This window comes from Rhinoraja longicauda, chromosome 8 (assembly GCF_053455715.1).
Source record: "Rhinoraja longicauda isolate Sanriku21f chromosome 8, sRhiLon1.1, whole genome shotgun sequence".
NCBI lineage: Eukaryota > Metazoa > Chordata > Chondrichthyes > Rajiformes > Arhynchobatidae > Rhinoraja > Rhinoraja longicauda.
In genome coordinates this window covers 5,274,658-5,301,220 of record NC_135960.1, presented here as the reverse complement: position 1 = coordinate 5,301,220, position 26,563 = coordinate 5,274,658, and the positions used below count along the sequence as shown (strand labels likewise).

The 26,563-nt window shown below is 48.5% G+C and overlaps 1 protein-coding gene across 3 annotated transcripts in view; it reads left to right on the top strand.

The window, feature by feature from the left end:
* Positions 1-8,713: 8,713 nt before the first annotated feature.
* sec22a (SEC22 homolog A, vesicle trafficking protein) overlaps positions 8,714-26,563 on the top strand; it is a 61,864-nt gene continuing 44,014 nt past the window's right edge. Inside the window, exon 1 of one of the 3 annotated variants that reach the window (XM_078404373.1) lies at positions 8,714-8,837. The gene's annotated coding sequence lies outside the window, so the exon portion shown is untranslated. The other 2 variants (XM_078404375.1, XM_078404374.1) reach the window with 2 other exon arrangements.

The following is a 26,563-nucleotide window of genomic DNA, read 5'->3' as shown; positions in this document are numbered from 1 at the left end:
AAACGTCACCCATTCCTTCTCTCCAGAGACGCTGCCTGTCCCGCTGAGTTACATCAGCATTTTGTGTCCTCCTTCGATTTAAACCAGCATCTGCAGTTCTTTCCTAAACACATTTGAAATCCTTTACAGATGAATCCCGCTGACGGGCTGGGATGCTCAGTGACTGAGGCGTGGGTCACATCTGATGTGTTTAGAGAGCTTAAGACCTCATTGCGAAGTCGCTTTCCACAGGAACTAAATTTATCTCTGCAAATCGGGGTCATCTAAGCTGAGGCTTGACAGCTGAAGGGTCACAGTTGTCCCTGTCTCTTTCATGATTACATCCTGTTTACAATCGGATATCAAGTAATGCCTGGAGTACTGTGTGCAGTTTTGGTCTCCAAATTTGAGGAAGGATATTCTTGCTATTGAGGGCGTGCAGCGTAGGTTTACTAGGTTAATTCCCCGAATGGCAGGACTGTCGTATGTTGAAAGACTGGAGCGACTAGGCTTGTATACACTGGAATTTAGAAGGATGAGAGGGGATCTTATCGTAACATATAAGATTATTAAGGGGTTGGACACGTTAGAGGCAGGAAACATGTTCCCAATGTTGGGAGAGTCCAGAACCAGGGGCCACAGTTTAATAATAAGGGGTAGGCCATTTAGAACGAAGATGAGGAAAAACTTTTTCAGTCAGAGAGTTGTAAATCTGTGGAATTCTCTGCCTCAGAAGGCAGTGGAGGCCAATTCTCTGAATGCATTCAAGAGAGAGCTAGATAGAGCTCTTAGGGACAGCGGAGTCAGGGGGTATGGGGAGAAGGCAGGAACGAACGGGTTGCTGATTATGAATGATCAGCCATGATCACATTGAATGGCGGTGTTGGCTCGAAGGGCCGAATGGCCTACTCCTGCGTCTATGGTCTATTGAGAGATCAAAGCAGACGATGCTCAAGGAAATGTAGAGTGGTTCATTATTGGCCGAGGGGAAGGTGACAATGAGTCGGAGAACTGGGTTGGGGGATGGTTAGGAATGGCTAAATGATTCCAACATCTTGCATTTGAATGAAAATCTCTCGACCCTCTCACCTTGTTGGCTCGCTTGAGATAGCTTGGTCCCAGGGTGATTAAGGACTGCTGTGAGCTGCCGTGTTAAGGCCCTCACCTCTTCTCAATTACACTGTGGCACCAACAGGGCCGGCATATGGCTGGACTGGTGATTATTATTTTCAGAGCCCTTGTAATCATGTTTACCTCACTGGTGTGAAATATTACTGGCGGAGTGTGTGAAGAACTGAGTAATGGATGATGAATAACTGGCGGTCAAATGTGCAAAACCAGCAACGTGCTGAGGTAATGCAGTCAGATAGTCTACTGACTTCATTCAGAAGTATTCACTTCTCATTTTATAACTGTACTCCAGTGAACCCTTGTTTTAATGGACCTCTGGTTTAGAAAACATAGAAAATAGGTGCAGGAGTAGGCCATTCGGGCCTTCGAGCCTGCACCGCCATTCAATATGATCATGGCTGATCATCCAGCTCAGTAACCTGTACCTGCCTTCTCTCCATACCCCCTGATCCCTTTAGCCACAAGGGCCACATCTAACTCCCTCTTAAATATAGCCAATGAACTGGCCTCAACTACCTTCTGTGACAGAGAATTCCACAGACTCACCACTCTCTGTGTGAAGAAATGTTTTCTCATCTCGGTCCTAAAAGACTTCCTTCCCCCTTATCCTTAAGCTGTGACCCCTGGTTCTGGACTTCCCCAACATCGGGAACAATCTTCCCGCATCTAGCCTCTCCAACCCCTTAAGAATTTTATATGTTTCAATAAGATCCCCCCTCAGTATTCTAAATTCCAGCGAGTACAAGCCTAGTCTATCCAGTCTTTCTTCATATGAAAGTCCTGCCATCCCAGGGATCAATCTGGTGAACCTTCTCTGTACTCCCTCTAAGGCTAGAATGTCTTTCCTCAGATTAGGAGACCAAAACTGTACACAATACTCCAGGTGCAGTCTCACCAAGGCCCTGTACAACTGCTTAGGAAGGAACCGCAGATGCTGGTGGTTTACACCGAGGATAGACGCAAAAATTCTGGAGGGAAGGAATGGGTCGAGACCCTTCTTCAGACTGAGAGAGTTTGAAGAAGCCAGTCTTAAGAAGGGTCTCGACCCAAAACGTCACCCATTCCTTCTCTCTAGAGATGCCGCCTGTCCCGCTGAGTTACTCCAGCATTTAGTTTATAGATGCAGAGTGAAGACAGGTCCTTCGGCCCACCAAGTCCGCGGCGACCAGTAATTCCCATACACTGCCACTATCCGACACACTAGGGACAATTTACAATTTTTATCGAAGCCAAATGAACCTACAAACCCGCACGTGTTTGGAACGAGGGAGGAAACCGGAGCACCCGGGAAAATCCACATGGTCACAGGGAGAACGTACAAACTCCACACAGACAGCACTGGTGGTCAGGATCGAACCCTTGTCTCTGGCGCCGTGAGGCAGCTACTCTACCGCTGCGCCATCGTGCCGCCTTGATTCCAGGTTGTTGGTTCAGGTTTATTTAATAAACAATGTACATTCCACAGCTAGGAAGCGGCCCGGTGGCGCAGCGGTAGAGTTGCTGCCTCACAGCGCCAGAGACCCGGGTTTCGATCCAAACTACCAGTGCTGTCTGTGTGGAGTGTGCACGTTCTCCCCGTGACCTGTGTGGATTTTCTTTGGTTTCCTCCCACACTTCAAAAATGTAGAGTTTTGTAGGTTAATTGGCTTGGTAAAATTGTAAAATGTCCCCAGTGTGTGTAGGATAGTGTTAGTGTGTGGGGATCGCTGGTCGGTGTAGACTCGGTCGGCCGAAGGGCCTGTTTCCGTGGCTGTATCTTTAAACTAAGCAGCTGTTCTGGTGCGATCTCAATTCATGTTTCTGAATGATTCATCTATTGTCCCACCCACACCCTGTATCTTTCATGTCCCATAACATCCAGTGACAGGTTGGGACAGCCATGGTGGGCAAATTGTGCACAGTAGTGTCCCAGGTGCAGCGATGCCAAACTGACCGGATAATCCTGACTGCAGGATGAATATTGGCCAGGGAAGCAGCAACACCCGTAGTTCTCCATATCCGCGTCTCTGGAAGCCCTCCTGTCCACCTGAGAGAGAGCAGATGGCGTTTGGTTGCACATCTCATTCCACGAAGAAGCACTTCCCAGAGCGCATTGCTCCCTCCAGCACTGCACCAGAGGAGTCAGACAATGCTCAAGCCCTTCGACCAGAAGAAACGTAGAAACTGGGGAAGTGCAGATCGAGGAATAGATCGGGTAGATGCTCAGAGTCTCATGCCCAGAGTAGGGGAATCGAGGACCAGAGGACATAGGTTCAAGGTGAAGGGGAAAAGATTTAATAGGAATCTGAGGGGTAACTTTTTCACACAGAGAGTGGTGGGTGTATGGACCAAGCTGCCAGATAAGATAGACAACAGACAATAGACAATAGGTGCAGGAGTAGGCCATTTGGCCCTTTGAGTGAAAAGGTTTTTCCTCATCTCCGTTCTCAATGGCCTTCCCCTTATTCTTAAACTGTGTCCGCACCGACCAGGGATCCCCGCACATTAACGCTATCCTACACACACTAGGGACAATTTTTACATTTACCAAGCCAATTAACCTACAAACCAGCACGTCTTTGGAGTGTGGGAGGAAACCGAAGATCTCGGAGAAAACCCACACAGGTTACGGGGAGAACGTACCAACTCCGTACAGACAGTGCCCTTAGTCGGGATCGAACTTGGGTCTCCACCGCGAGGGAGAGAGCAAAGGAAGACCTGGCGGGTGGGGGACCGCCGTGAGGGGGGGGCGGGAAACAAAGAGGACCCAACATACAGGGGGCAGAACAAATGAGGATGGCAGGGGATATTTTGTTTCAATAGACAATAGGTGCAGGAGTAGGCCATTCAGCCCTTCAAGCCAGCACTGCCATTCAATGTGATCATGGCTCATCATTCTCAATCAGTACCCCGTTCCTGCCTTCTCCCCATACCCCCTGACTCCGCTATCCTTAAGAGCTCTATCTAGCTCTCTCTTGAATGCATTCAGAGAATTGGCCTCCACTGCCTTCTGAGGCAGAGAATTCCACAGATTCACAACTCTCTGACTGAAAAAGTTTTTCCTCATCTCCGTTCTAAATGGCCTACCCCTTATTCATAAACTGTGGCCCCTGGTTCTGGAGTCCCCCAACATTGGGAACATGTTTCCTGCCTCTAACGTGTCCAACCCCTTAATAATCTTATACGTTTCGATAAGATCCCCTCTCATTCTTCTAAATTCCAGTGTATACAAGCCTAGTCGCTCCATATAACAGTCCCGCCATTCCGGGAATTAACCTAGTAAACCTACGCTGCACGCCCTCAATAGCAAGAATATACTTCCTCAAATTTGGAGACCAAACCTGCACACAGTACTCCAGGTGCAGTCTCACTAGGGCCCTGTACAACTGCAGAAGAACCTCTTTGCTCCTATACTCACCTCTCTTGTTTCCCTCCTGACGTCAGTTTGAAGAAGGTTCTCGACCCGAAATGTCACCCATTCCTTCTCTCCAGAGATGCTGCCTGTCCCGCTGAGTTACTCCAGGCTTTTGTGTCTATCATAGAGTCATGGAGTGATACAGTGTGGAAACAGGCCCTGAGGCCCAACTTGCCCACACCGGCCAATATGCCCCAGCGACACTAATCCCACCTGCCTGCGTTTGGTCCATATCCCTCCAAACCTGTCCTATCCATGTATCTTCGGGGTACTTTGCAACTTTGTTGGTGCCCTTTACATGGCGACTATTTGCATACCTTGGGTATGCAAGCAAGGAATTCCACGTGACTTGTCACATGGGACAATATAGTATTCAATTCAATTCAGGGTTGTCATGTGTAATGAGGTACAGCAAAAAGCTTTTTGTTGCCTGTTATCCAGTCAGCGAAAAGGCTATACATGATTACAATCTGCGGCACGGTGGCGCAGCGGTAGAGTTACTGCCTTACAGCGAATGCAGTGCCGGAGACTCAGGTTCGATCCTGACTATGGGCGCCGTCTGTACGGAGTTTGCACGTTCTCCCCGTGACCTGCGTGGGTTTTCTCCGAGATCTTCGATTTCCTCCCACACTCCAAAGACCTACAGGTACGTAGGTTAATTGGCTGGGCAAATGTAAAGGAAATTGTCCCTAGTGTGTAGGATAGTGTTAATGTGTGGGGATCGCTGGGCGGCGCGGACCCGGTGGGCCGAAGGGCCTGTTTCCGCGCTGTTTCTCTAAATCTAAATCTAAAAAAAAATCAACCTATCCACAGCGTACATATCCACGATAAAGGGTATAATGTTTAGTACAAGGTAAAGTCCAATAAAGTCTGATTAAAGATAGTTCAAAGGTCTCCAATAAGGTGGATGGGAGGTCAGGACAGCTCTCTTCCAGATGAGTAGACTGTTTAGTCTGATAACAGCTTGGGAGAAACTGTCCCTGAATCTGGAGGTATACATCTTCAAACGTCTGTACCACTTGCCTGATGGGAGAGAGGTGAAGAGGGAGTAGCTGGGGTGAGATTGCTCCTTGATTATGCTGGTGGCTTTGCCAAGGCAGCATAAAGTCATAATCATAATAATCATAATAGCAGTTTATTAGCCAAGTATGGTTTGCAACATACAAGGAATTTGATTTGCCATACAGCCATACCAATAAAGAGCAACAAGACTCCCAAATAATTTTTTAACATGAACATCCACCACAGCGACTCCCCCACATTCCTCACTGTGATGGAAGGCAAAGAAAGTTCAATCTCTTCCCTTCTTTGTTTGTGAATTGTGAGGAAGATGCAATAAGGCTGCAGGGTGACTTGGACAGGTTGTGTGAGTGGGCGGATACATGGCAGATGCAGTTTAATGTAGATAAGTGTGAGGTTATTCACTTTGGAAGTAAGAATAGAAGAGCAGATTATTATCTGAATGGTGTCAAGTTAGGAAGAGGGGATGTTCAACGAGATCTGGGTGTCCTAGTGCATCAGTCACTGAAAGGAAGCATGCAGGTACAGCAGGCAGTGAAGAAAGCCAATGGAATGTTGGCCTTCGTAACAAGAGGAGTTGAGTATAGGAGCAAAGAGGTCCTTCTACAGTTGTACCGGGCCCTGGTGAGACCGCACCTGGAGTACTGTGTGCAGTTTTGGTCTCCAAATTTGAGGAAGGATATTCTTGCTATTGAGGGCGTGCAGCGTAGGTTCACTAGGTTAATTCCCGGAATGGCGGGACTGTCGTATGTTGAAAGGCTGGAGCAATTAGGCTTGTATACACTGGAATTTAGAAGGATGAGGGGGGATCTTATTGAAACATATAAGATAATTAGGGGATTGGACACATTAGAGGCAGGAAACGTGTTCCCAATGTTAGGGGAGTCCAGAACAAGGGGCCAGTTTAAGAATAAGGGGTAGGCCATTTAGAACGGAGATGAGGAAGAACTTTTTCAGTCAGAGAGTGGTGAAGGTGTGGAATTCTCTGCCTCAGAAGGCAGTGGAGGCCAGTTCGTTGGATGCTTTCAAGAGAGAGCTGGATAGAGCTCTTAAGGATAGCGGAGTGAGGGGGTATGGGGAGAAGGCAGGAACGGGGTACTGATTGAGAGTGATCAGCCATGATCGCATTGAATGGCGGTGCTGGCTCGAAGGGCTGAATGGCCTCCTCCTGCACCTATTGTCTATTGTCTATTGTTCTCTCGCGGTTGGGGCACTCGAACCTTCCGCTGACGGGACGATCTTGGCTCCCGCAGCCAGCGGTCGAGCCCTCCACATCGGGGTGATCAAGCTCCCACATCGGGGGGATCTCAGCTCCCCCACGCCGGACGATCAAAGCCCGGGTCAGGGCTGGTCGAACCTCTTGCGACTTTGGAGCTTCCCGACGTCGGTCTCTATCCGAAAGTGTGAGCTCCTCGATGTTGAAATCCGCAGGCCGCGGTTGGAGCGTTGATCCCAGGCAAGGGACCACAGGCTCCGATGGTAAGTCCACGTCCCCGCGGTGGGGCTCAAAGTCAGCCTCGAGCAAGGCCGCCGGCTCCACGATGTTAGGCCGCAGAGCGACCGGAGATACGATCCGGAAAACAATCGCATCTCCGGCAAGGTAAGAGTTTGAAAAAAGTTTCCCCCAACCCCATCCCCCACATAAAACAAACCAGAGAACATTAACGCATACTTTTAAAGCACACTAAAAATAACAAAAACGACGAAAAGACAGACTGTTGGCGAGGCTGCCATTGCTGATGGCACCAGCCGGAAGTATAGATGGAGTCAATGGAAGGGAGGTTGGTTTGAGTGATGGTCTGGGCTGCAGCCATAACTCTGCAATTGTTCGAGGTCTTGGATGGAGCTGTTCCCAAACCAAGCTATGATGCATCCTGGTGTATATTACACACTCTGTAATTTCCCCTTTGTTCTATCTGTTGTACTTGAGTTTGACTTTTTAGCATTTATGCCATTATGCCTTAAGACCCTGAAGGTCTGAAGAAAGGTCTAGACCTGAAAATCAAACCTTTCCTCCAATTCGACCACACTGAAAAAATCATTCACACTTTCATTTCCTCGCGCCTAGACTACTGCAACTCCCTATACACTGGGATCAGCCAATCTTCCCTGTCCCGCCTGCAACTGGTCCAAAACGCCGCAGCGAGACTCCTGACGGGTACCCGTAAAAGGGACCACATCACGCCGATTCTTGCCTCTCTCCACTGGCTCCCTGTACAGTACATAATCAACCTCAAGCTCCTACTATTCACATATAAAGCCCTAAATCGACATTCCCCCCCCTACATCAAAAATCTTCTAACCCACCACTAACTCCAGGTCCCTCAGGTCGGCCGACTTGGGGCTACTCACTATCCCACGGTCTAGGCTTTTTGCTCAGGGGTGACCGCGCTTTTGCGGTTGCAGCTCCTAGACTGTGGAACAGCATCCCTCTCCCCATCAGAACTGCCCCCTCCATCGACTCCTTTAAGTCAAAACCTATTTCTACTCCCTAGCGTTTGAGGCCCATTGAGGAGGCGCTGTGAACTGTTTTGTATGTGCTGTTATGTTTGTGTGCTACTGTATGTTTCATTTTTTCTTAGTACCTAAACAGATGTACAGCACTTTGGTCAACGTGGGTTGTTTTTAAATGTGCTATACAAATAAAATTGACTTGACTTGACTTGATACATCACCCCCATTCCTTCTCTCCAGAGATGCTGCCTGTCCCGCTTAGTTACTCCAGCTTTTTTGTGTCTATCTTCGGTTTAAATCAGTATGTGCAGTTCCTTCTCACACATTGGGTAACCATGTTCTTGCATATTATCTTGCATTACCACTATCCCACACATTGAGAATGCATGCAACCCTTCAATGTTTGCACAGGTTAGTGAGGTGCAGAAGCAGCGCCCTGATTGACAGGCGGGGGGGGGGGGGGGGGGGGGGAAGGGGTCCTGGGGCCCGCGCACGTGCATCGCGGGCCAGCCCTGTGAGGAGCTGGTGGGCCGGGGAGATAGGCGCGCATGCGCACAATTGTCTGCGTGGAAGGTGGGTGGGGGGAGGCAGGACAACGCGCCTGCGCACAACTGGAGGGGTGCCGGCCGCGCCGCGGGAAAGGGCATGCGCACCGCCGGGTGCCGACGGCCCGGGGGGGGGGGGGGTCCGTCAGTGGGCATGCCCACTACCGAGAGCCGGCGGCCGGGGAGTCAGTGGGCATGCCCACTACCGAGAGCCGGCAGCGGTTTGGGGAGAGAGGGTGGGAACGCGCCTGCGCCTGGCCGGCCCTCCCTCCGTGGAAGCGGGAGCGCGCGTCTGGTGGACTCCGAGGGAGGAGGTGGGTGTGCGCGTGCGTGCACGCGGCCGCGCGGACCCCCGGACCCCGGTGGACGCCCCACGCCCGCCCTCCTGCTGGATCACCCCCCGGCGAGCGCCCGGTGCGGCCAGGCGGCCGGTTGCTGGGGTAACGGTCAGGCCTCGGCCCGCGGCCTGGGGACCGGGTAAGGGGCGAGGGCGGAGAGAGAGAGAGGGAGTGGGGGGAGTGGGGGGCCTCCCTCCCTCCCTCCCCATCTGATGCTCCCCGACCCCTCCCCATGTCTCTGCCCGGTCTGACACTTCCCCTGCCCGTCACCCATCACCTGCCCGCCACACTTGCCATAGCTACCCTTCCCGTATCAACCCTTCCCGTATCATGCCTTCCCGTATCATCCCTTTGCGTACCAACCATTTCCAAACCTATATCAACCCTTCCCATATCAACCCTTCCCATATCATCCCTTCCTGTATCATCCCTTCCCGCACCATCCCTTCCCGTATCAACCCTTCCCGTATCATCCCTTCCCGTATCATGCCTTCCCGTATCATCCCTTTGCGTACCAACCATTTCCAAACCTATATCAACCCTTCCCATATCAACCCTTCCCATATCATCCCTTCCTGTATCATCCCTTCCCGCACTATCCCTTCCCATATCAAACCTTCCCGTATCAACCCTTCCCATATCATCCCTTCCCGTATCAACCATTCCCATATCATCCCATCCCGTATCATCCCTTTCCGTACCAACCATTTCCAAATCAATCCTTCCCGTACCAACCCTTCCCATATCATGCCTTCCCGTATCATCCCTTCCCGTATCATGCCTTCCCGTATCATCCCTTCCCGCACCATCCCTTCCCATATCAAACCTTCCCGTATCAACCCTTCCCATATCATCCCTTCCCGTATCAACCATTCCCATATCATCCCTTCCCGTATCATCCCTTTCCATACCAACCATTTCCAAATCAATCCTTCCCGTACCAACCCTTCCCATATCATGCCTTCCCGTATCATCCCTTCCCGTATCATGCCTTCCCGTATCATCCCTTCCCGTATCATCCCTTCCCGTATCATCCCTTCCCGTATCAACCCTTCCCGTATCAACCCTTCCTGTATCAACCCTTACCGTATCAACCCTTCCCGTATCAACCCTTTCCGTATTAACCATTTCCAAATCAATCCTTCCCGTACCAACCCTTCCCGTATCATCCCTTCCCGTATCATCCCTTCCCGTATCATCCCTTCCCGTATCATCCCTTCCCGTATCATCCCTTCCCGTATCATCCCTTCCCGTATCATCCCTTCCCGTATCATCCCTTCCCGTATCATCCCTTCCCGTATTAACCCTTCCCGTACCAACCCTTCCTGTATCAACCCTTACCGTATCAACCCTTTCCGTATTAACCATTTCCAAATCAATCCTTCCCGTACCAACCCTTCCCGTATCAACCCTTCCCGTATCATCCCTTCCCGTATATCCCTTCGCATATCAACCATTCCCATAACTACTCTTCCCATATCGACCATTCCCATAACTACCCTTCCCGTATCATCCCTTCTCGTATCAACCCTTCCCATATCATGCCTTTCCGTATCAACCATTCCCATAACTACCATTCCCGTATCAACCCTTCCCGTATCAACCATTCCCATATCAACCCTTCCCATACCAACCTTTCCCATATCAGACATTCCCATAACCACTCTTCCCGCCACTCTTCCCGTATCACCCCTTCCCGTAACAACCATTCCCATAACCAATCTTCCCATACCAACCCTTCTCGTACCAACTATTTCCGTACCAACCATTCCCGTACCAACCATTCCCGTACCAACCATTCCCGTACCAACCCTTCCCGTACCAACCCTTCCCGTACCAACCCTTCCCGTACCAACCCTTCCCGTATCAACCCTTCCCGTATCAACCATTCCCGTATCAACCCTTCCCGTATTAACCCTTCTCGTATTAACCCCTCGCATATCAACCTTCCAATATCATCCCTTCCCGTACCAACTCTTCCTCTTTGCGTGCCATCCCTTCTTTCCCCTCCATCTGACACTTAGACAATAGACAATAGGTGCAGGAGTAGGCCATTCGGCCCTTCGAACCAGCGCCGCCATTCAATGTGATCATGGCTGATCATTCTCAATCAGTATCCCCCGTTCCTGCCTTCTCCCCATACCCCCTGACTCCACTATACTTAAGAGCTCTATCTAGCTCTCTCTTGAATGTATTCAGAGAATTGGCCTCCACTGCCCTCTGAGGCAGAGAATTCCACAGATTTACAACTCTGAGTGAATTTTTTTTTCCTCATTTCCGTTCTAAATGGCCTACCCCTTATTCTTAAACTGTGGCCCCTGGTTCTGGACTCCCCCAACATTGGGAACATGCTTCCTGCCTCTAACATGTCCAACCCCTTAATAATCTTGTCCCGCTGAGTTACTCCAGCGTTTTGTGTCTATCCATGCTAATGCTTAGTTTTATTCCCCATGCCCTGCCCTAGATTCTCCCCCCAACCATGGTCTTCCCCTAGACTCCATTTTCCGGCTCTGATACCAAAAATGTTGCTTACCCATTCACCCCACAGATTCTGCCTGATCCACTGAGTTCCTCCAGCGTTTTGTGTTTTGTCCAAAATCCCAGCATCTTGTGTGTCCAAGAATATTGACAATTTAACAAATATGCTTATAATGTGATGATTAACAATTTCTTTTCAGAAAGGTTATCTAGATGTAGGATGCATTTTCTGGAGTTTAAATGTGATCTGATCGAGATAATAAAATGATACTGAGATTGATAGAACAGTTCAGCTCAGGAACACGCCCTTTGGCCCATCATGTCCACACTGACTGTAATACCAGTCGAAACTGATCCCATCTGACTGCACGTGGTCTGCACGCCTCTATTCCCTGCCTGTTTGTGCGTCTGTCTCAATGCCTAGTAAACATTGCTATTGTGTCTGCCTTTGTCACCTCAACTGGCAACATGTTTAGATTTAGATTTAGAGATACAGCGTGGAAACAGGCCCTTCGGCCCACCGAGTCCACGCCGCCCAGCGATCCCCGCACATTAACACTATCCTACACACACTAGGGACAATTTTTACATTTACCCAATCAATTAACCTACATACCTGCACGTCTTTGGAGTGTGGGAGGAAACCAAAGATCTCGGAGAAAACCCACACAGGTCACGGGGAGAACGTACAAACTCCGTACAGACGGCGCCCATAGTCAGGATCGAACCTGAGTCTCTGGGGCTGCATTCGCTGAAAGGCAGCAACTCTACCGCTGCGCCACCGTGCCGCACTTACCAGTCACTTCCAGGCACTTACCAGTTCGTGTGTAAAAATAAACCTGCCGCACCAATCTCCTTCTATCTCACCTTAAACCTTTAGTTTAGTTTAGATATTTGGTGCAGAAACAGGCCCTTCGACTGACTGAGTCCGTGCCGACCAGCGATCACCCTGCACTCCAGCAATATCCTACACACTTAAGGACAATTTTTAATTTTTACCGAAGCCAATTAACCTACAAACCTGCACGTCTTTGGAGTGTGGAGGGAAACCGGAGCAACCGGAGAAAACCCATGTGGTCACGGGGAGAACGTACAACATCTGTACAGACAAGAACCCTTAATCAGGATCGAACCCGGGTCTCCAGCACTCAGGCAGCAATTCCACCGCTGCGCTACCATGCTGCCCTGTGCCCTCTTGTATTTGATATTTCCACACAGGAGCAAAAAGACAGCGATCAGCTAACCTATCTACACTTACAATTTAATTATGAGGTTGCCCCTCAGCCTCTGATTCTCCAGAGGATTCATTGTGGAGAAGATGTTTCTGCTCGAGGGAGTTTCAGCAACTGCATGTTTTTAAAATAAAACTGGACTACTCAGATGGAAAGTCAAGAGGACTTGGATATCAAAATATTGCATTTTCTTAATGAGGAGGCTGTTCTTGATGAAACTGTTATAGAGTCACACAGCGTGGAAACAGGCCCTTTTGCCCAACTTGGCCACACCAACCAACATGTTCCATCGACACTTGTTCCACCTGGTCCATATATATCCCTCTAAAACTGTCGTATCCCTGTACCTGTCTAAATGTTTCTTAAATGTTGCATTAGTACCTGCCTCAACTACCGCCTCCGGGAGCTTGTTCCATACATCCACCACCTCCTATGTTTAAAAAAAGTTACCCCTTAGGTTCCCATTAAATCTTACCCCTCTCACCTTAAACCTATGAGTTTATGTTAAACTTATCATAGAAACATAGAAAATAGGTGCAGGAGTAGGCCATTCAGCCCTTCGAGCCTGCACCGCCATTCAATATGATCATGGCTGATCATCCAACTCTGTATCCCGTACCTGCCTTCTCTCCATACCCCCTGATCCCTTTAGCCACAAGGGCCACATCTAACTCCCTCTTAAATATAGCCAATGAACTGGCCTCAACTACCTTCTGTGGCAGAGAATTCCACAGATTCACCACTCGGATCTCCGACGCTGCATTCGCTGTAAGGCAGCAACTCTACCGCCGCGCCACCGTGACCGCCCTTAAAGGCCGTGTTGGCGAACAACACACACCAATGTGAAAGAATCATTCACTCATTCATCTCCTCCCGCCTGGACTACTGCAACTCCCTACACACTGGGGTCAGCCAATTATCCCTGTCCCGCCTGCAATTGGTCCAAAACGCCGCAGCGAGACTCCTGACAGGCCCCGTGAAAGGGACCACATCACCCTGATTCTGGCCTCTCTCCACTGGCTCCCAATACAGTACAGAATCAACTTCAAGCTCCTCCTATTCACATACAAAGCCCTAAACGGGCTTGCCCCAACCCCCCCCCCCACCATATCAAGAATCTTCTAACCCACCACTCTATCTCCAGGTCATAGAAACATAGAAAATAGGTGCAGGAGTAGGCCATTCGGCCCTTCGAGCCTGCACCGCCATTCAATATGATCATGGCTGATCATCCAGCTCAGTATCCTGTACCTGTCTTCTCTCTATACCCCCTGATCCCTTTAGCCACAAGGGCCACATCTAACTCCCTATTAAATATACCCAATGAACTGGCCTCAACTACCTTCTGTAGCAGAGAATTCCACAGATTCACCACTCTCTGTGTGAAAAAAAACTCTCATCTCGGTCCTAAAAGACTTCCCCCTTATCGTTAAACTGTGACCCCTTGTTCTGGACTTCCCCAACATCGGGAACAAACTTCCTCCATCTAGCCTGTCCAACCCCTTAAGAATTTTGTAAGTTTCTATAAGATCCCCCCTCAATCTTCTAAATTCCAGCGAGTATAAGCCGAGTCTATCCAGTCTTTCTTCATATGAAAGTCCTGCCATCCCAGGAATCAATCTGGTGAACCTTCTCTGTACTCCCTCTATGGCAAGAATGTCTTTCCTCAGATTAGGAGACCAAAACTGTACGCAATACAGTTAATGTTTTCCATACTGAAATTGACAGGTCTTTGGTTTGAGGTGGTGGATGGCATTCAGATGTCGATCAGCCTTGATTCATTTAAATGATGGAGTAGGGTTGAGAGGCCGAATGATCTTTCCTGTTCACATGTTTGTTACTTTTTAAGTATGTGTGCTCGGAGTTAACGACTCCTAAAGATTTGAGGAGAAAAAATGTTTCAAAGACATGTTTCCAGTGGATTTTCCAGGCTGTTGGCCTTAATAGCCTTGGCAGTTTTATAGTGTGACTTGCAGCTGGCTGCACTATGGACTTGGTTCAAGTATTGCAACACCAATGCCTTTAATCGCTAATGTGGTGCTTCATAGACTGGGTCAAGGGAAACCATTCCCAGCTGGAAGTTGCATTCAAAACTGAATTCGGCATGTTGAAGGTAAAGGTAAAAGAGATGGACAAAGATTAAAAGAGTTTAAAGCTTTAAAAAAAGTTTGAAGTGGGGCAGGCTTTTTTTACGCAGAGAGTGGTGAATGTCTGGAACTTGGGGGTGGTGGTGGAGGTGGTTACGGTAGTGGCATTTATAAGATTTTTGGATAGGCACCTGGTTATGTAGGGAACAGAGGGACATGGATTATGTGCAGGCAGACAAGAGTTCAATCAATTACTCAACGATACTTTATTGTCACACGTACCTAGGTACAGTAAAATTCTTTGTATTCGCATACAATACACTAAGTACGCAAAGAGTCGCCACAAATCTGGCGCCGACAAAGTTACAAAAGTACTCATTAGAGTCTCGATGGTTCCTCTTTGTTCTTGGCGCCTCCCCCACCACCAGCCGGGTCCCTTTATGTTCTCAGCAGCCTTCATGTTCTGCACAAACACAGTGGGCCGATGGGCGTGTTCCTCTGCTGCACTGTGCTATGTCAGAAAATGTGAGCAAATGGTTTGCATTCGGACATTGAATGCAGACTTTCAGCAGATGATAAAGTGGTGTCACCAAACAAATCTATTTCACTACACTGAAAATGAAGAATAACTTGCTCTCTTGTGAAAGAACATTATGGAAAAAAGCTGCCGGTCTCAGTAAGATTGCACTGAACGCTTCCTTGCGGTGTGGACTTGGAGTTGTGCTGATCCTTGGCTCTTTCAAACTTTCCAGGGCGGGATCACATCGGGTTTATTCGCTTATTAATTGTTTTTTTTATCATCACGGCAGTCCCTCGGGATTGAGGCTGACACCCCAGTGTCGCGGGTTCCGATGTTTTTAAGAGTCAAATGCAGGATCTACAGAGTCTACCACAAGTTGGGTAACTAACATTCCTTTCAGGTGAGGCAGAGGTTCACTTGCACCTCCTCCAACCTCATCTGTTGTATCTGTTGTTCCAGCTGTGAACGCCTATATATTGGCAAGACCAAGCGCAGGCTCGGCGATCGTTTCGCTGAACGCCTCCACTCAATCCGTCTAGGCCAACGTGACCTCTCGGTTGCTCCCCCTCCCATTCCCACAGTGACCTTTTTGTCCTGGGCCTCCTCTACTGTCAGAGCGAGGCCCAGCGCAAATTGGAGGAACAGCACTTTATATTTCGCTCGGGCAGCTTACAACCCAGCGGTATGAAAATTGATTTCTCTAACTGCAAGTAACCCTTACTTTCCCTCTCCATCCCTCCCCCACCCTAGTTCTCTGACTAGTTTCACTGTCCTGATTAACCTCACTGTTTGTATGCCTTGTCACCTTCGCCTCAGCTAACAATGAACCATTCTACATTTCGTTGATAATTGTCTGCTTTGATTTGTCGTTTTCACACCATACCCTTTCAAATTGCTAGTCTCCATCTCCCCGACTCTCAGTCTGAAGAAGGCTCTCGACCCGAAATGTCACCCATTCCTTCTCTCCAGAGATACTGCCCGTTCCGCTGTTGCTCCAGTATTTTGTGTCTATCTTGGGCAGCTAATGTTTGACAAAGTTTGTTTGAGATATTCTGGTCTCCTACTTCTGCATGGCCTCTCAAGCTCCCACCAGAGAGAGGTGGGCCTCCACGAGCCCCCATCAGTGCATTCCCCGAGGTCCGTTCTCTATTTAATTGGTCACGGACTAGCGATTCCCATGAGTCAACGAGGATGTTATTTTCTTTAAAACTTTGAGAACACCCTGAAGCATTTTCTGTGCATCCCCTGCTGTGACAAAGCTTGGTGTGGGCATCTCGTGAAAGGAAGGCAGACTGTGTAACCAGCCAAGTGGTGCTAGCTCAGTGTAATTAGAGTCTCAAAGCTGGAGAGGTTGCCATGGGCGAGAATTCTAACACTTGGGTTACTTATCCTGCCAATCTCTTTCGGAGTTTGTTGGGTCCACATCATTGGTACGTGACCGGTGATTCAAGGTGCCAACTGTGGCAGACCATGTCTCTGAAGCAAACACAAAATGCTGGAGTAACTCAGTGGGCCAGGCAGCATCGCTGGAGAAAAAGAATAGGTGATGTTTCGGGTTGAGACCCTTCTTCAGACTGGAGGAAGGAGCTGAAGAAGGATAGCGACCTGAAACGTTACCTATTCCTTTTCGTGCCTATTCTCGGTATAAACCAGCATCTGCAGTTCCTTCCTACTACACGTTTCTCTGAAACATATGCAGAAGGGTGTAGATCACACGGCCCGATGGGCTGTGACTGAGTGTGAGATCTTCATCTGCAAGACTTTCCTCAGATGGACGAAGCCAGCTCTGGTTGACTGGAGGCAGTGGTGTCATCATTGTCTGCCTTCTCTGAGAGTCTGCTCCTGAGATCCATGTCGTACAAGGTCTTGTGGGGGATGGGGCACAATGTTCCTCAGCAAAGTCAGGTTGGCACTTGTGTAGGAAGGAACTGCAGATGCCGGTTTACACCGAAGATCGACACAAGATGCTGGAGTAACAATGGGACAGGCAGCATCTCTGGAGAGGAGGAATAGGTGACGTTATGGGTCGAGAGCCTTCTTCAGACCGAGAGTCAGGGGATAGGGAGACATAGAGAGCACATGGCAGAGCACATATCCAGAAGCAGCCCACATCATAGCCGGGGACTTCAATCATGCAGACCTAAAGTCAGTTCTCCCGAAATTTGAACAACACATAAGATGTGCTACCAGGGGAAAAAACACACTAGACAAGGTTTATTCAAATATTAAGAAGGGTTTCAGGTCAGCACCACTACCACACCTGGGGCAGTCAGATCACCTGTCAATATTCTTAACTCCTGCATACACCCCACTCAGGAGGAAAGCTCCAGTCACCATAAAGACTGTTAAGACATGGCCTGAAGGAGCTTCCTCGCAGCTGCAGGATTGCTTCGAAAGGACCAACTGGGATATTTTTGAGGATCAGGACTTGGAGGAATATACATCAACTGTACTCTGCTACATTCAAAACTGTGTTGACAATGTCACCGTCGACAAACGCATCCGGTTGTATCCCAATCAGAAGCCCTGGATGACAAAGGATGTCAGGTCTCTCCTCAAGGACCGTAACACCGCCTTCAGGTCTAGTGATAGAGCTCTATACAGTGCTGCTAGAACCAACCTGAAGAGAGGCATCAAGGATGCCAAAGCGTCCTACAAGAGGAAGATTGAGGACCACTTTACCAACAATGACCCACAGCGGGTATGGCAAAGCATCCACAACATCACCAACTACAAGACCAGCAACCGCACGACTGCCGACGGCGACGCCTCACTGGCAGAGGAACTTAACTGTTTCTTTGCTCGTTTCGAGGTGAAAGGTACAGTGGCAGACATAACACCCTCTCCAGCACCTGACAGCAACACCTTCACTGTGCAGGAGTATGATGTTAAGCACGTGCTCAGAGCAGTGAATCCCAGGAAAGCTGCAGGCCCCGATGGTGTGACGGGAAGAATGCTGAGGGAATGTGCAGACCAATTATCTGAGGTCTTCACAAAAATCTTCAACCTGTCCCTTTTAAAATCCACCATCCCTCCCTGCCTGAAGTCTGCCACAATCATCCCACTGCCGAAAAAGTCTGTCATCAGCGGCCTTAACGACTACCGTCCGGTAGCACTCACACCGGTCATCACAAAGTGCTTCGAGAGGCTGGTCCTGCAGCACATCAAAGCCAGCCTCCCACCCACCTTCGACCCATACCAGTTTGCCTACAGAGCAAATAGGTCTACAGGGGATGCCATCGCCACTGCCCTTCACACTGCACTGACCCACCTTGAACACCAGGGGAGCTATGTGAGGTTGCTTTTCCTAGACTTCAGCTCTGCCTTTAACACAGTCATCCCGAGCAGACTGGTCACCAAACTTTCTGACCTTGGATTTTCCCAAACCATCTGCCAATGGATCAAGGACTTCCTGACCAACTGCCCCCAGACCGTCAAAATAGGCCCTCACCTCTCCTCCACCATTACACTGAGCACCGGCTCACCACAGGGCTGTGTGTTGAGCCCCATCCTTTACTCCCTCTACACTCACGACCGCCCCCACCCATCCCACCAACACCATCATCAAGTTCGCAGATGACACGACTGTGGTTGGACTCATCTCAGGAGGAGATGAGACAGCCTACAGGGATGAAATCCAAAGGCTGGCAGCATGGTGTTCAGTGAACAATCTTGTCCTGAACTCCTCCAAAACAAAGGAACTTATAATAGACTACAGGAAAACCAGTGCAGAACACGACCCACTCTACATCAATGGGGTCTGTGTGGAAAGGGTACCCGCTTTCAGGTTCCTGGGTACGCACATCGCAGAGGATCTTACCTGGTCTACCAACACCATCACCACAGTGAAGAAGGCACAGCAGAGACTCCACTTCCTGAGGATCCTCAGGAAGACCAACCTGCAGGAGAAGCTCATGATGTCCTTCTATCGCTGCTCCATCGAGAGTGTGCTGGCATACTGTATAACCACATGGTATGCCAGCTGCTCAGAAAAGGACAGGAAGGCCCTTCAGAGGGTCATCATGACGGCCCAGAAGATCATTGGCTGCTCACTGCCCTCCCTGGAGCACCTGTTCAGCCTACGCTGCCTCAGTAGAGCAGGCAAAATAATAAAAGATCCATCCCACCCCGGCCACCGTCTGTTTGTTCTTCTGCCCTCTGGTCGACGTTTCAGGTCGATCAAATCCCGAACAAACAGACTTAAGAACGGTTTTTACCCCAGGGCCATACGAGAACTGAACACTACTTTCTGCACTAGGTCACACTGTTAAAACTTTTGTATTTAATATATTTGTATTTATTTGTTTTGCATTTATTGCATATATGTTTTTACGCACCGTCAGGATTGCTATTTTTTAATTTCGGTGTACTCGTTGCAACGACAATAAATGAATATTATTATTATTATTATTAGAGATATGGAAGGGTAAGCTGTGACAACAAGAGGTCCAAGGGGACGTAGATAAAGGAAAATGTAGCTCATTGTTAGCTATCGGGAAGGTACAACGTAGGTACAAAATTAATTGGGGACAGTGAAACTAGTCGGGAGAACTAGGATGAAAGGGATGGAGAAAGAGAGAAAGCAAGGGTTACTTAAATTTAGAGAAGTCAATATTTATACCACTGGGTAGTAAGCTTCTTTTGTCTATTTTTGGTAGAGGACTGTTTTTCAGATGATTAGTGTAAAATGTATTCTCTGCACTTCAGTGAACAAGTCAACGGTACCAACATCTGCAGTTCTTAGGAAAATAACTGCAGATGCTGGTACAAATTGAAGGTATCACAAAATGCTGGAGTAACTCAGCAGGTCAGGCAGCATCTCAGGAGAGAAGGAATGGGTGACGTTTCGGGTCGAGACCCTTCTTCAGTCTGATGTCGGGGGCGGGACAAAGGAAGGATATAGGTGGAGACAGGAAGATAGAGGGAGAACTGGGAAGGGGAGGGGAAGAGAGGGACAGAGGAACTATCTAAAGTTGGAGAAGTCAATGTTCATACCGCTGGGCTGCAAGCTGCCCAAGCGAGGTGCTGTTCCTCCAATTTCCGGTGGGCCTCACTATGGCACTGGAGGAGGCCCATGACAGAAAGGTCAGACTGGGAGTGGGAGGGGGTGTTGAAGTGCTCAGCCACTGGGAGATCAGGTTGGGTTGAAGTTCTACAGTTCTTTCCTACACAACGGTGACTTGGAATTCAGTCCTGGAGAGAACAACTACTCCTGTTTGTGTTTGGTGATACACACATTATTCTGGAGTAACTCAGCGGGTCAGGCAGCATCTCTGGAGAAAAGGAATGGGTGACTTTTCGGTTCAAGACCCTTCTTCAGACCTGTTTTGGCCCAGAATTTCTGTTTGGTGCATGGGACGTTGCGGGTTAGTGCATGGACAGTGGAGTTTTGAATGTCCTACGGTTTAAAGGCAGCTGAATATAGAGCATGTGAATATACAGTAGATAGACACAAAATGCTGGAGTAGCTCAGCGAGACAAGCAGCATTGCTGGATAGAAGGATTGGGTGACGTTTCGGGTCGAGACCCTTCTTCAAACTGAGAGTCAGGGGAAGGGAGACACAGAGATACAGAAGGGTATGGTGTGAAAACAAGACATCAAAGGGGACGATGTTCAAGGAATGTCGAATAGATCATTGTTAGCTAGGGGTAGGTGACAATGAAGCATACAAAGATAAAATGTAATCAATGGGACAGTTAGACTGGTCGGAGTGCTAGGGTGGTGGAGGGATGGAGAGAGAGAGAAAGCAAGGGTTACTTGAATTTAGAGAAGTCGATATACCGATGGGTTGTAAGCTGCCCATACATACAGTTTAGTGACAGAAGACGATCACTCGGCCTCGCAAGTTTGCATCCCCATTCAATAAGATCATGGCTGATATGATTGCAAATTAAGCCCTGCATTCCCAAATAGCCCAGTAGCATTTCATCCTTTGCCTGGCAGTTCTGCCATTAACCCGCACTCCTCCTTATCTTCAGGTATCACAAAATGCTGGAGTAACTCAGCAGGTCAGGCAGCATCTAGGAGAGAGGGAATGGGTGACGTTTGGGGTCGAGACCCTTCTTCAGACTGATCTATCTGCTGCTAAAATACTTGCCCCTCCTTATCTTCATGTCATCAGCAAACTTAGCAACTGTACCTTCAGTGCCTTCATCCAAGTCACTAAATTAATTATAGAACACTGAGATCCCATCAGTCCCACTCGTTACATCTTGTGCTGGAATGGTTAGCAAAGGTGTGGATGGCATTATCAGCAGCTGATGAATCGGTAGACTGATTGATACCTTGTTATCACATGTCATAGTTAAATTCTTTGTGTTGCATACTGTGCACAATGTATGCAAAGAGTCGCCAGGTACAGGGCGCCGACAAGGTTACAAAGTAGTCCTCAATGGTCCCTCTGTCCCCCCCTCCCCCGCAAAGTGTGAGGTTATTCACTTTGGAAGTAAGAATATGTGGTGTATTTACCATTTTGAGTTTTGTGTTTTGGCAGCTGAGCCTTGCCGTAGTTCCGGGTATAAAGCATTGTGGGATACCTGATTACACTCTCTGGTGGTGTTGAAGTAAAGCAGCCATATGTTGTATGCTAACCTGTCTCACTCGTCGATTCTTATCATAATACACCACAGTTAAAGTTGGCGACGAGGATAAAACAAGGAGAAAATGCCTATCATAGGTTCCATAGGGGAGTTCGCCCCGAAGACAGAGTCTTGGTCGGTGTATGTGGAACGTTTAGAGCAGTTTTTTGAGGCTAACGACATTGCAGTGGAGAAGCAAGTAGCTACTCTGTTAAGTGTGATGGGAGCATCTACATATGGTCTGTTAAGGAACCTGGTGCAGCCGCTGAAGCCAAAAGATAAGTCCTACGATGACATTGTGAACATTTTAAAGACTCATTTTGAACCCAAGCCGTTGCTTATTGCGGAGAGATTCCGCTTTAACCGATGCAACCAGCGGGCGGATGAATCTGTGACCAGTTACGTTGCGGAGCTGAAACAGTGTGCAGTTAACTGTGAGTTTGGAGCGACGTTGAACGAGACGCTTCGGGACCGTTTTGTCAGTGGGATTTGTAATGAGGCAAGCCAGCGACGGCTGTTGTCGGAGTCCAACCTGACTTTTGCACGGGCATTTGAAATCGCCCTCAGCATGGAGACTGCGGAGAGAGACACGCAGCAGCTGCGGGGACACGAGGTACGTCCGAACCAAGTGCATAAAGTGGATGCACACACGGTTAAGCAAACGGGGAGGAACTGCCATAGATGTAACGGCAGAAATCACAGCCCACAGGTGTGTCGCTTTAAAGATGCAAAGTGTTACAACTGTGGTAAAACCGGGCATATTAAAAGGGCATGCAGAGGAAAAGTGGCGGCAGCACCGACACAGAGCAGATATAAACGACAGACTGATAAAAACACAAAGTATGTGGAGGCAGAGGAAATAGTGTTGCCAATGTTTTCATTAGTAAATGGCAACAACTGTAAACAAGCATACCGGGCATGTTTTGTGGTTAATGGCAAAGAAGTCAAACTAGAAATTGACACCGGAGCTGCCGTGAGCATTATCTCAGAGGAGTTGTTTCAGACCACCTTTTTAAAGCAACCACTAGGGCTTGCTGAAGTCACACTGAAGACATACACAGGGGAGGTTATTCCTGTGTTGGGACAGTTTGAAGCCACTGTCAAATATGAGAGTCAGAGTGAGCAGCTACCAATGATTGTGGTAAAGGGAGCAGGACCAGCTTTGTGTGGAAGGAACTGGTTAAAAAAGCTCACCTTAAACTGGAAAGAAATTAAACATGCCAGTGACAAGTCTCATCAGGAAGACATAAAGCATATTAAGGAGATGCCTCACCTGACATCAATACAGGATGTACTGGAGTTACACGCTGAAGTGTTTAAAGATGAACTTGGCACTCTGCGTGATGTCAAAGCAACAATTCTGGTGGAACCAGGGGCCCGCCCAAAGTTTTGCAAAAGCCGCCCACTGCCATTTGCCATGAAAGCACGAGTGGAGGCTGAATTGGACCGACTGGAAAAGGCCAACATAATTACTCCAGTCAAACATAGTGAATGGGCAGCACCCGTTGTTCCGGTTGAAAAAAAGGACCATACCATTCGTCTGTGTGGAGATTACAAACTCACTGTAAACCAAGCTGCCACTACAGAGACTTATCCCTTGCCACGGATAGAGGAGTTGATGGCAACCCTCAGTGGAGGAAAGGTGTTTTCAAAGATTGACCTCGCCTCAGCGTACCAGCAGGTACTTCTGGAGGAAGAATCAAAAAAACTGTTGACCATTAACACACACCGAGGCTTATTTGTCTATAACAGACTGGCTTTTGGTGTGAGCGCAGCACCCTCCATCTTCCAAAGAATCATGGAGAACCTCATGAAAGATCTGAATGTAGTGGTGTATCTGGATGATCTCCTCATCACAGGAAAAACTGAACGAGAGCATCTGCAAAACCTGCATAAAGTGCTACAGAGACTGCAGGAGAGCGGACTGAGAGTCAGGGACGCAAAGTGTGAGTTTGGAAAGAAACAAATCGAATACTTGGGTCATGTGTTAAACAGCCAGGGCATTCAGCCGTCACCGGAGAAAGTCAGAGCAATAAAGGATGCACCAGCCCCCACCTGTGTGAAAGAGCTGAGAGCTTTCTTGGGACTAGTGAATTATTATGGACGGTTCATGCCCAACCAAAGCACCGTGCTTGCTTCCCTGTACAGGTTGCTGAAAGACCAGGTGTCGTGGGAGTGGAAAAGTCGAGAGCAGAAAGCTTTTGACAAGTGCAAATCGCTGCTCACAAGTGACAAGATCCTGGTGCACTATGACCAAAAGCTTCCTCTCACTCTGGCCTGTGACTCCTCAGCGTATGGCATTGGAGCTGTCATACAACACAAAATGCCTACAGGGGAGGAGCGCCCCATCGCCTTCTCATCACGCACATTATCCCCTGCTGAGAAGAAATATTCTCAGATTGAGAAAGAGGGACTGGCGCTCATTTTTGGTGTAAAGTTTCACCAATACCTGTGGGGGAGGAAATTCAAACTTGTGACTGATCACAAACCCCTGCTAACACTGTTTGGAGAACACAAAAGCCTGCCTACCATGGCTGCAGCTCGAATCCAAAGATGGGCAATAATTCTCTCTGCCTATGATTATCACATTGAGTACTGTGCCTCAGGGAAACATGGTAATGCAGATGGCCTCTCAAGAGTTCCGCTGCCTGACACAAACGACGCAGGGACCACAGCCATCACTGACAGCGTATACACACTGTTAACTGAACATCTTGAGCAGGCTCCACTGAACGCAGACCAAGTGGCACGTGCAACACGCACAGACAACGTGTTGTCAAAGGTGCTGAAATTTGTCATGGATGGCTGGCCTGCTGAAGTGGATGAGACTCTGAAAGCTTTCCACACGCGTAGATGTGAACTTTCAGTAGAGCGAGGATGTGTCCTGTGGGGCACCAGAGTGGTGATTCCTGAAAAGTTGAGAAAAACTGTTTTAAAGGAGCTGCATTCTGGCCATCCAGGAATTGTGAAAATGAAAGCACTAACACGCAAGTACGTATGGTGGCCTAAAGTTGATGCAGAGGTGGAGCAAGTTTGCAGAGCATGTGAGTCATGTCAATTGGAGCAAAGGATGCCTCGTCAGGTGCCTTTGCATCCATGGGAATTTCCTGGCCAGAGCTGGAAAAGACTACACATAGACTTTGCTGGTCCATTTTTGGGACACACTTTCATGTTGGTGGTGGATGCTTACTCCAAGTGGTTGGAGGTGTTTAAAATGTCTAGCATCACATCACAAGCCACTATCACACGACTGAGAAGACTGTTCGCAGCTTATGGATTGCCGGAGCACATTGTCACGGATAATGGAACGCAGTTCACGTCAGAGGAGTTTAAAAACTTCATGCAGCAGAATGGAATCCTTCATTCTACAAGTGCTCCTGGTCACCCTGCCTCGAATGGCCTGGCAGAACGGTACGTTCAGTCATTCAAGGGTGGAATGAAAAAGCTGACACACACCGCAATGGATGTGGAGGACAGGGTCTCCATCTTTTTGATGCAGTATCGCACCACACCAAACTGCACTACTGGTCAGTCACCTGCTGACCTGTTTCTGAACAGACACGTGCGCACCCGTCTGGATTTCATCCGTCCAGACACAGCAGCCGCTGTTCGTAAAAAACAGTACAAGCAGAAGTTTCACCATGACCTCCGTGCAGCAGACAGGTGTTTCTCAGTGGATGACCCAGTGTATTTATACAATACGGCTGGGGGAGGACGCAAATGGATTCCTGGAGTCATAGTGGATCAAACAGGACCGGTGTCTTACAAAGTACAAGGAGGAGACACCGACATCACCTACAGGAGACATGGAGATCAGCTGAGATTCAGAGTCATGGGAGATGGACTGGATCAGGACACTGAAAACTCAACCACTGACACTTCTGCACCGAGCCAACCCGCACAGCCGGAGGACATGTCATCATGCAGCGAGCCAGGGACTGTGGACCGTACAGCTGCAGCTGCTGCGCCGCTGAGTCCACGCCGATCATCAAGGGTCAGGAAGCCTCCAGACCGCTATTTCCCTTAAGTTTCTTTTTTTTTTTTAAAAGGGGAAATGTTCGCCATGAAGGACTGTTTAGTTGTTTAAGTTGTTTTCATTAATATGAACACACAGATGGACTGAGACTTGTTAAAACTACAAGAGGGTCTCTAGTGATAACAAGTAACTTTGCATAGTAGTAATTTTGGGAATGGTTATTGTTAGTAATAAGGCACTTGCTAATTTCAGTTATTTAAGATTACCTTCATTTTAAAAAGGGGGTAATGTGGTGTATTTACCATTTTGAGTTTTGTGTTTTGGCAGCTGAGCCTTGCCGTAGTTCCGGGTATAAAGCATTGTGGGATACCTGATTACACTCTCTGGTGGTGTTGAAGTAAAGCAGCCATATGTTGTATGCTAACCTGTCTCACTCGTCGATTCTTATCATAATACACCACAGAATAGAAAGGCAGATTATTATCTGAATGGTGTCAAGTTAGGAAGAGGGGATGTTCAACGAGATCTGGGTGTCCTAGTGCATCAGTCACTGAAAGGAAGCATGCAGGTACAGCAGGCAGTGAAGAAAGCCAATGGAATGTTGGCCTTCGTAACAAGAGGAGTTGAGTATAGGAGCAAAGAGGTCCTTCTACATTTGTACCAGGCCCTGGTGAGACCGCACCTGGAGTACTGTGTGCAGTTTTGGTCTCCAAATTTGAGGAAGGATATTCTTGCTATTGAGGGCGTGTAGCGTAGGTTCACTAGGTTGATTCCCGGAATGGCGGGACTGTCGTATGTTGAAAGGCTGGAGCAATTAGGCTTGTATAAAC